The 8,026-nt window shown below is 40.4% G+C and overlaps 2 long non-coding RNA genes across 2 annotated transcripts; one reads left to right on the top strand and one right to left on the bottom strand.

Moving 5' to 3' along the window:
* The first annotated feature begins 508 nt into the window (after nucleotides 1-508).
* LOC112842755 (uncharacterized) lies at nucleotides 509-4,420 on the top strand. The gene is made up of 3 exons (XR_003214768.1): nucleotides 509-800; nucleotides 896-1,219; nucleotides 3,423-4,420. It is a non-coding gene; the product is annotated as an uncharacterized LOC112842755 (long non-coding RNA).
* Nucleotides 4,421-4,759: 339 nt separating this feature from the next.
* Nucleotides 4,760-7,813, bottom strand: LOC112842759 (uncharacterized). Its single transcript, XR_003214775.1, has 2 exons — nucleotides 7,598-7,813; nucleotides 4,760-6,961 (listed from the first exon to the last, which is right to left on the bottom strand). It is a non-coding gene; the product is annotated as an uncharacterized LOC112842759 (long non-coding RNA).
* Between the last annotated feature and the right edge of the window lie 213 nt (nucleotides 7,814-8,026).

Raw genomic sequence — 8,026 nt, 5'->3', positions numbered from 1 at the left:
TCAGACAAATTAGGATATTATGTAAGCAAGGCGACCTGCTAACAGCCAAACCAATCAAAGCCGTGTAACTCGACCACTTTCACCTCACAACAACTCACAAACTAGTTGGTGAAAACACATTTTTCTAGTGTCTACTAAGACAGCGGTCCCCAAACGCTTTTGCACCACAGACCAATTTAATGTCAGACAATATTTTCACAGACCGGCCTCTAAGGTGTTGCAATTAAATACAACAAAATAAAATGATATGACCAAAACAAAAACTGGTATTTTGTAAATATAATAATAAACGCGAATTCACTGTGTAATTGTGTAACTTTATTAGCAGCGTCCTCCTGAAATACACTGAGCTACACTTAATGCTCTCTGGTCGCTATGGTAATGTGTACATATTTCTTTCAAAATAAGACACAGCTACAACCCAGGAAAGACCCAGGGAAACCGAGTTAACGATAAAACCCTGAAAACCATCAACTTCACACCCGAGCCTCAACTCTCTCGGCCCGTTACCAAAGGACTCACGGACCCATACCGGTCCGTGGCCTGGGGGTTGGGGACTGCTGTACTAAGAGGTCCGCAGACGGGTTCTAGACCTGTCTGACTAAGGCTTTAAATAACAATGTTATTGCTGATGTTGACTGATGGTTCCCAAGGCAGCGTTCAGATCCTCTGACGTCATAAAGCAGGAATTACCTTGGAAAACTGCTCGACTGTGTGCAGCAGTATTTCCTCACCATTCCAGAATTCTTGTGGAGCTTTTTGGACTCATTTCGAGGCACTAAGAGAACACGTCGTATGCTGTATGTACTTTCATATCCACCCTCTCACTCAACACCTTTCATCATCCTCTTTTGCACATTCCTCCAGTCAAGGTTTGATCTTTCTTCTTCTACAGTTGTTGCACCTGCGCCACAGCTGGCGCTCAGATGCCAGATCAACGCCAAACACCGAGCGCTCCTCAGCCTGTGGGCGTCCGCTCTCCATCGACTGTTTGCATCAGTCTTCATCCAACACTTCTCCTTAGCTGGCTGGCACCATCACCCGTCTCCTCCCCAAGACACACATATACACACAGCATCAGCACCACACTTCTCCACAGTAGTTGAGTCGCCACGCACCATCTGCTCCCTTCAGGAGAGGGTGATTGATGCACCGGCCGTATAAAAGCTACGGGGATGACTCATCGACTCCCCGCCACGATGCTTGGTGCAGTGAGGAGGTGTGTGTATGTTTCTCCTTCTCTTTCATATCTCACATCACTGATCCTCCACCTCGTCAGAGCTTTAAAGTTTTCACTGTCTCAAGTTATTAACCAGCAATCGATGCTTTTTTGATCAGTTGTGCAGCTCGTGGAGTGATTCGGAGAAGTTTTACACTCTCAGAGTTGAATTGACAGTGACGGTTTTACAGCGCACTCACTCGACCAGCTGCTCCACAACGAGGAAGTCCAAGAGAATAAAATGTGAACTTCTACTGCCCTGATATAACATTTCTAATTAGCTCGTCAGCTGCTTCCATTCAAAACCTGATGAGCCAGGTTAAAAGAAACAGATTTAAATCTAATTAATGTTTCAGCATGAGCTTTACTTACCCATCAGCTGATAACAGCTCGCCATATTGCCCAATATTGTCTTTGAAGGACTTCATTTCACCAGAAAGATCGCAACAATGGACATGCTGACCCCGTACCTGGTGTCAAACTTTTCTGTAGTGCTCAGATTTTTTTCGTTTTGATAAATGGTGCTTTCCATGTGAGCAACAGCATAAATGTCTTTCTGAATAGACTGTGTTTGTCTTGTGCTTGACCAACATACATTAAGCAGTATTCGTTGTATAACCTGGTCAATAACATGGTTTCATGGTCAGTGGTGTGAAAAGGGTTAGGGTAGGAACGAGGAGCCGGCCAACAGGAAGCAAAGGAAGGATTAAGAGTAAACTGTAGCCGATACCCCCCCTTCTCTTTATTGTTTGCCGGTCTTTAAGTCTGATGCCATTAGCTGTTTCAGGTCCGAAAATCAAATGAACACTGCGGCATCACTGAGAGTTACAAACTGTCTAAATTGGGTAATAAAATGATCAGTGTGGCTGCTCTACCAGGTGTAACAATTAAGTTTAACATCCAGGCATCCATGAAAACAGGATTTATGAAGCTTGACGGAGTTCATACTTAGCAGGAAGTTAGCTCGCTAGTTTCTATCCAAACATAATATACCAGGTTCTGACTGAGAGATTTCTGAAGAATTCAAACGTACAGCTCTGCTATCACTTCCAATATAAAGGAAGACAGAAAACTAAACAGCAGTGATGTTTGTAGGGTTACTGAAGTTGGGCTAGCTGGTATGTAATGATGTGCTACGTGATCGCTAGCGACACAGCTATGTTAGCATAACATAAACAGTGAAACTGGAGGATGAACGCTAATTTTTTCCCACTCAATAAAAGTTAACGTGAGGGTTCCCGATGGTTAGGGACAAATGTAATCGCATGGCAGGATGCTGTAAACAGACCAAACTTCAGTCAGGAGAACAACTGAGATAATCCATCCACAATACGAGGCTAGTCATTCATATACTGCTGAACGGGCTGGGCTGTAGTTACATTGTAAGGTTTTAAAAACTGAGCTATAAAATGAACAGTGGTAATAAAAACTGAGAGATATTCACATTACTTTACTTGCTGTGACTTTGATTTTCTGAAGTTTTACAACAGTGTATCAAGTTTTTGTCTTTTATTGATGAGAATCAATAAGAAATACACGTTCAACTTTATTCCCCAATTTTAAACAGGGCACATAATTGTCCTTATGGACCTTAAGAGTATACCAAACTGGCATCTACGCTTCATTTTTAGTTTTTACTCTCAGAATGTTAAACACCAGCACGTACACAGCAGTGCTTAATAGGTTCAACTTGATTGATATAGTTGTTTTTTTCAGTCTCACTTATCAAAGTGCTTAAAGCTCACTTACAGCACTTTACGGCATGCTGCGCGACGTTTACGAAAAGCTAGGTTGGAAATTAGTAGTAGCTACAAACTGTGCAGTAAGTCAGATTTATGGTCTGTAATGGAACTATGTCTAAGTGCTTTGTCCCTCTCAATTAAAAATGTAAACATGAAAAATTAGATTAATCAGGACACTAAAGAAACCTGAGAAAGCCAAATATTGCAGAAATTAGAAGAAGCACTTCGCAATTTGGTCTTATGCTGGGATGACATAATTAACATGACAAATCCCAGGCAGATGTTATATGTGATAAACATAGATGTATTAAATGCTTGTTTTTCAGGTTTGGATTTCCAAACATTTGGCCTAATTTTTGTCTCCATTATAAGATAACAAAACATGACAAACACTGGAAAGAAACTGCAGATTGTGAAAGCAAACATTCACACTTTATTTCTCCACCTTCTTTGTTTCCTAGATGTATTTTCCTATCTGAAAGCGGCGGTCCCAGTAGCCTCACATTGTTTTGTCGCCTTTGAATGCTGAGCTGTGATCAAATTCCTCATTGAGATGCAGATGGAGGGCCAACCTGCCTCAGCCCCAGCTCGTGGCTTTAGAGGCAGCCGCCAGGGTTGTTTGTTCTCCCCTCCGTGATTTCAGCTCATCATCTGGAGCAGAGACTAACAGGATCTCCTCCTCCTTTTCACACACAGCTGCACAGCCACTTCACCTCTCTGCCACCTTATTGTGCCGCATGAACCGATGTTAAAGCATGCTCAGTGGAAATACACAATGACACTGTGCTGGTACAGAACGCCTCTGATACAAATCGCACTCATGAGGGCGGACGATCACAATACACATAGAGAAAGTTAACACATTTTACATTTCAAAGCATTTAAAATAAAAGCATTCAGAACTGTGCAACGCTTCATTGTGGAAATATTTTGCTAATGTGGGGCCAACTGCAATCACCAACCTCTGTCTAATGACAAATACAAGTTAAAAAACAGAACCACCACAAATGGTTGAGCTCACTGTTTGAAATCACATTAACACTTACAGAGTGGAGAGCATCTAACACCCTGTGGACTGATTTCTCTGTGAAGGACTGGGGACAAATGGGTGTGATGTTTTAGTGCTAGCTTAGAAACTGGAATCCACTAATGATGATAAATGACTGCCTGTGTATACAGTGAGCAACAACATCTAATAGCTTACAAATGAAGTCCACTAATTACCTTCCTCAATAACAGTAAAACCCAAGGGGGCAAATGGGAAGGTGTGATCTTGTCAGCAGGATAAAGAGGGAACAAAAGGGGCATTTGGTTCATGGAGGGGCTTTTGTACCCTGAGCTAGCTTTGCTCTACTTCATGTTAAAGCTTGCTTGCCTGGTAATGGATTGCTAGCCATTTAAATTACTGTCCTGAATGGATAAAGTCAGTTAACTTTCAAATTAAAGCAAAGTTACAGCTAGCTCGCCAACTTTAGCTTACTTGCGACCTAACGTCATAGCTAACAAAACACTGCTATCACAAATGTAGCTTAGTTAGCTTCCCAGCTAACATGATAGAGATTACAATACACTGAATTGATTTTAGCTTAAGATAAATAAGGGTTTGAAAAAAGGCGTTTAGTTAAAGGTTAGTTTCTACAGTGCTAGCATGTAGCACTGTTCGTCATGTCCATGCTTTGTTCTCATACAGGGATTCTGCAACGTCGACTTGCTATGAGCTACGACCTGAAACGACTTCACGTGCTCCTTCGCGAGTTCAACCCTAACATGGTGAAAACAAATCAGTCTGATATGAACATTGATTTAACAAAAATATGTTTATTGATTAATTTATTTTTTTGTGGGTGTATCGAAAACAGACGTGATTCCTCTGTTATCTAAAAAAATAAAACGTAACCGCTAACCACAGTGTTGTACTTGGTGATGTGTATTACCATTAATAAAATCTAGGTACTTTTATATTAACATTAAACCCTCCCACAGAGGATTTACAGCAGTTGCTTAAACAACTTTGCAAATGAGCTTTTACTAAGTGAATGTGCTGGAGTACATACAGATTACAGAACTTCGCCGCTCAATGAAAAAAAGAGTCATAATCTGAACAATGATGAGCAAACAACAGAAGACACGACACATCTGAACATGCATTTTAAATAATAAACAAAAACAAAAATTAAAAAAGCTCACACTCTTTGAGAATAACACATTGTTATGGAGAAAGCATGACCGTGCAACAGAAACAGAATTTTCTAAAGAGTCCGCAGTAGTGGAAGGAAAGATATTTTCCTCATTCCATTACCCAGAAATGTACATAAAACTGAGCTAACTAAATGAAAATGTCTCTTAAGTCAGTGTACAATAAATATCTAGCAAGTCTAATATACACCTCTGGGAAATTTATACAAACATCTGTAATATTAATCTCGACCCTGCTCCTGACATATTGACCCTTTCCTCAAGGGAGGCAGATTTGGATCTTTAGTGTTCCTATAAAATACACACTTCTGATTCAGCTCATTCTCTGCCTTATCTCTGCTGATGCATCTCTTTTTATTTGCATCGAGGGCGATTTAATTAAAGGATTCACCAAGTGTGAAGCAAATAAACTGCCACAATGCCCTGACTGACACTGTATGACAGCAGATAGCTTTAGGACTTGGGGGGGTGACATTAACATGCATGGCTGAAATAATTGGACAGTGAATTAACCTTTGCGAGTACATTGTTCAGCACAGCGTAAAATGATGATCGCAAGCGAAGGAACGCAGCAGAGGATTACTAAATCCAGTGTGCGAAGAAAGTTAGCTTTGAATTTGCAGGGCTAATGTGCTGAAGCGAAACGGTAATCACTTTGGAATAAATGAAGAGAGAGCAGCGAGTCGTCAGCGGCAGAAAGTCTGTCGTGCATCGGTCTTTTATCACTTGATGAGTTTTGAAATTACTTTTTGTCTAAAATCCAAGAATGATAGAAAAGTTCATTCACAATCTGAATTTTGGCTTTTGATTAAAGTTATTATGTTGGACTATTTAACACTTTGCAGTTCTTGGTTCAGTTTGTACAATAAAAGTAAATCAGATGAAAACATTCATTACAAATTATTCCACAAATAGATAATAGATTCAATTAAAATTAAAAGTTTAATTTTGGGGTTGTTTCAGATTTTATGCTTGAAGAAAAAAAACACAAATTCTCGTTTTCTGTGTTTTGTGTTTGACAGTGATTAACAAATTTAGACCACCTGTCATAAAACCAAGGAAACACAAATATTTTAGAAATCAATGTCAAAAGCTTGTTTAAAACTAAAAAATATACTATTTATTATTCAAATAACAAACTGAATTGACGTTTTTATACCCAGATTTGAGCTGCCACACTGGACTTTCCTGAGAAGTCAGAAAGTAGTCAAGCTTAACATCTAACATGCTTAACATTCAACTGCTAAACTGCTAACAGTACATGTCACATCTTCTGGAGCTCTTCCCAGAGCCCTTGGTACTTCTCCAGCTTCTCGTGTTCCTTCTTTCTGACGTTGCCATCATTCGATATCACTACGTCTATCACTACAGCCATCTTCTTCTGCTTGTCCTCCACCACCATGCCCGGTTGGTTAGCCACCAACATTTTGTCCGTCTGTATGGCTCCCATTTTAATTTCCAGGCCATATTTGGTACAGAAGCTCCTCTATACAATGCCGGCCACTTGGTTACGGCGTTCCATGTATGCCCTTTCCACTTGGGTAACTTGTGTAGTAGCATTCCAACAGCGCCACCAATGCCGTCTTGTTCCAGTAGCCCACTTCTCATCAGGGTGCCCTGGTTCCTCAACACTTTATGCTGACTCCCGTTCCAAAGGTGTGTAGTCTTACCACTACGCTATTCAACTATGTCTGTGTGTGTGTGTGTGTGTGTGTGTGTGTGGCATAAACCTTACATTGGGCGGTGGTCTATAAAGGTGTTAAGCACTGCACCTGTACCATGTACTATACTGCAGGTTGAACCCCTATTGAAAAGAAGAGATGATTTTGAATACAGTGGCCACAGTCAAAACAGAAGATGGCCTAAACTATAGCATCATCTCCCAATGAATTTTGAAGCCTTAATGTTGGTGTTTTGGCAGCTTTCATTTTGGGTTTTTGGAGGCACATAAGTGAGCATATTTATTTGTTGCAAAACACAGATATGAAACTTCTGAACCAGCACGGCATGAGATCCTGGCTGCACATAAAAACAGTCAAATAATGAAGCAATCAAGCACAACTGTTTGCTATCATAAGTGCACACACATTCTCTTAAAACTATGTCTATAAGATGCAGTTTATTGAGCGATATCTTAAGCATAAACTGTAAATAATGCAGTATTTTGCCCCATGTCCTGGGGGTTCGAGCTGACCAGTCAGCCAGCAAAATTTGCCCACTGAGTGATACTGGAGACTTTTCCGTCTTTAGCCTGTGGCGAGAACTCAGTGTGGACGTGACTGATTGATGATCACAAGTCTAATCATTTATGAATGTGCTACAAATGACCTATTTATCTATTTTCTATGTCATTGTCACGAAATCCCAGTATTCAGAAATATCTTAGAGGAAATGATGTGGTTATATGTCATATAAAAAAATAAAAAAAGTGAAAATATACCTGTTTTATGATCACGGTTTACTGGGACACATGATGAAACTGAGACGTCATTGGTTCCACCTTTCCCTGCTGTGATTTCTCAACAGGACTTGCTGTGAAAAACATCTGGTTAGTTGATTGTACATCAGCTAAATGAACTTTTCCCCCGTCAGTCTTACACATCTGCTGAAACACAGTTTGTAATTAACCGTCCATCACAGCTTTTATTCGTTTTGTCAGCCACCCTGGCATCATGCGGCGTGCTGTGGTTGTGAACGCAGGGAGACATTTCTAAATACATGTTGTAGTGTTTTCAAAGACACTGCGACATCTCAGGAGACATGTCATCTGTCTCACCGTTTGATAATTAAATCAAGAAGCCACGAGCCAGTGAGCAAAGTGGAGTGAGTCAGGTTTTCACAATAATCAAATCTTCTAAATCTCTCGTTT

The sequence above is a fragment of the Oreochromis niloticus genome, linkage group LG18 (assembly GCF_001858045.2).
Source record: "Oreochromis niloticus isolate F11D_XX linkage group LG18, O_niloticus_UMD_NMBU, whole genome shotgun sequence".
Taxonomy (NCBI): domain Eukaryota; kingdom Metazoa; phylum Chordata; class Actinopteri; order Cichliformes; family Cichlidae; genus Oreochromis; species Oreochromis niloticus.
The sequence above is the reverse complement of the archived record's forward strand: the minus strand, read 5'-3'. Positions and strand labels throughout refer to the sequence as shown.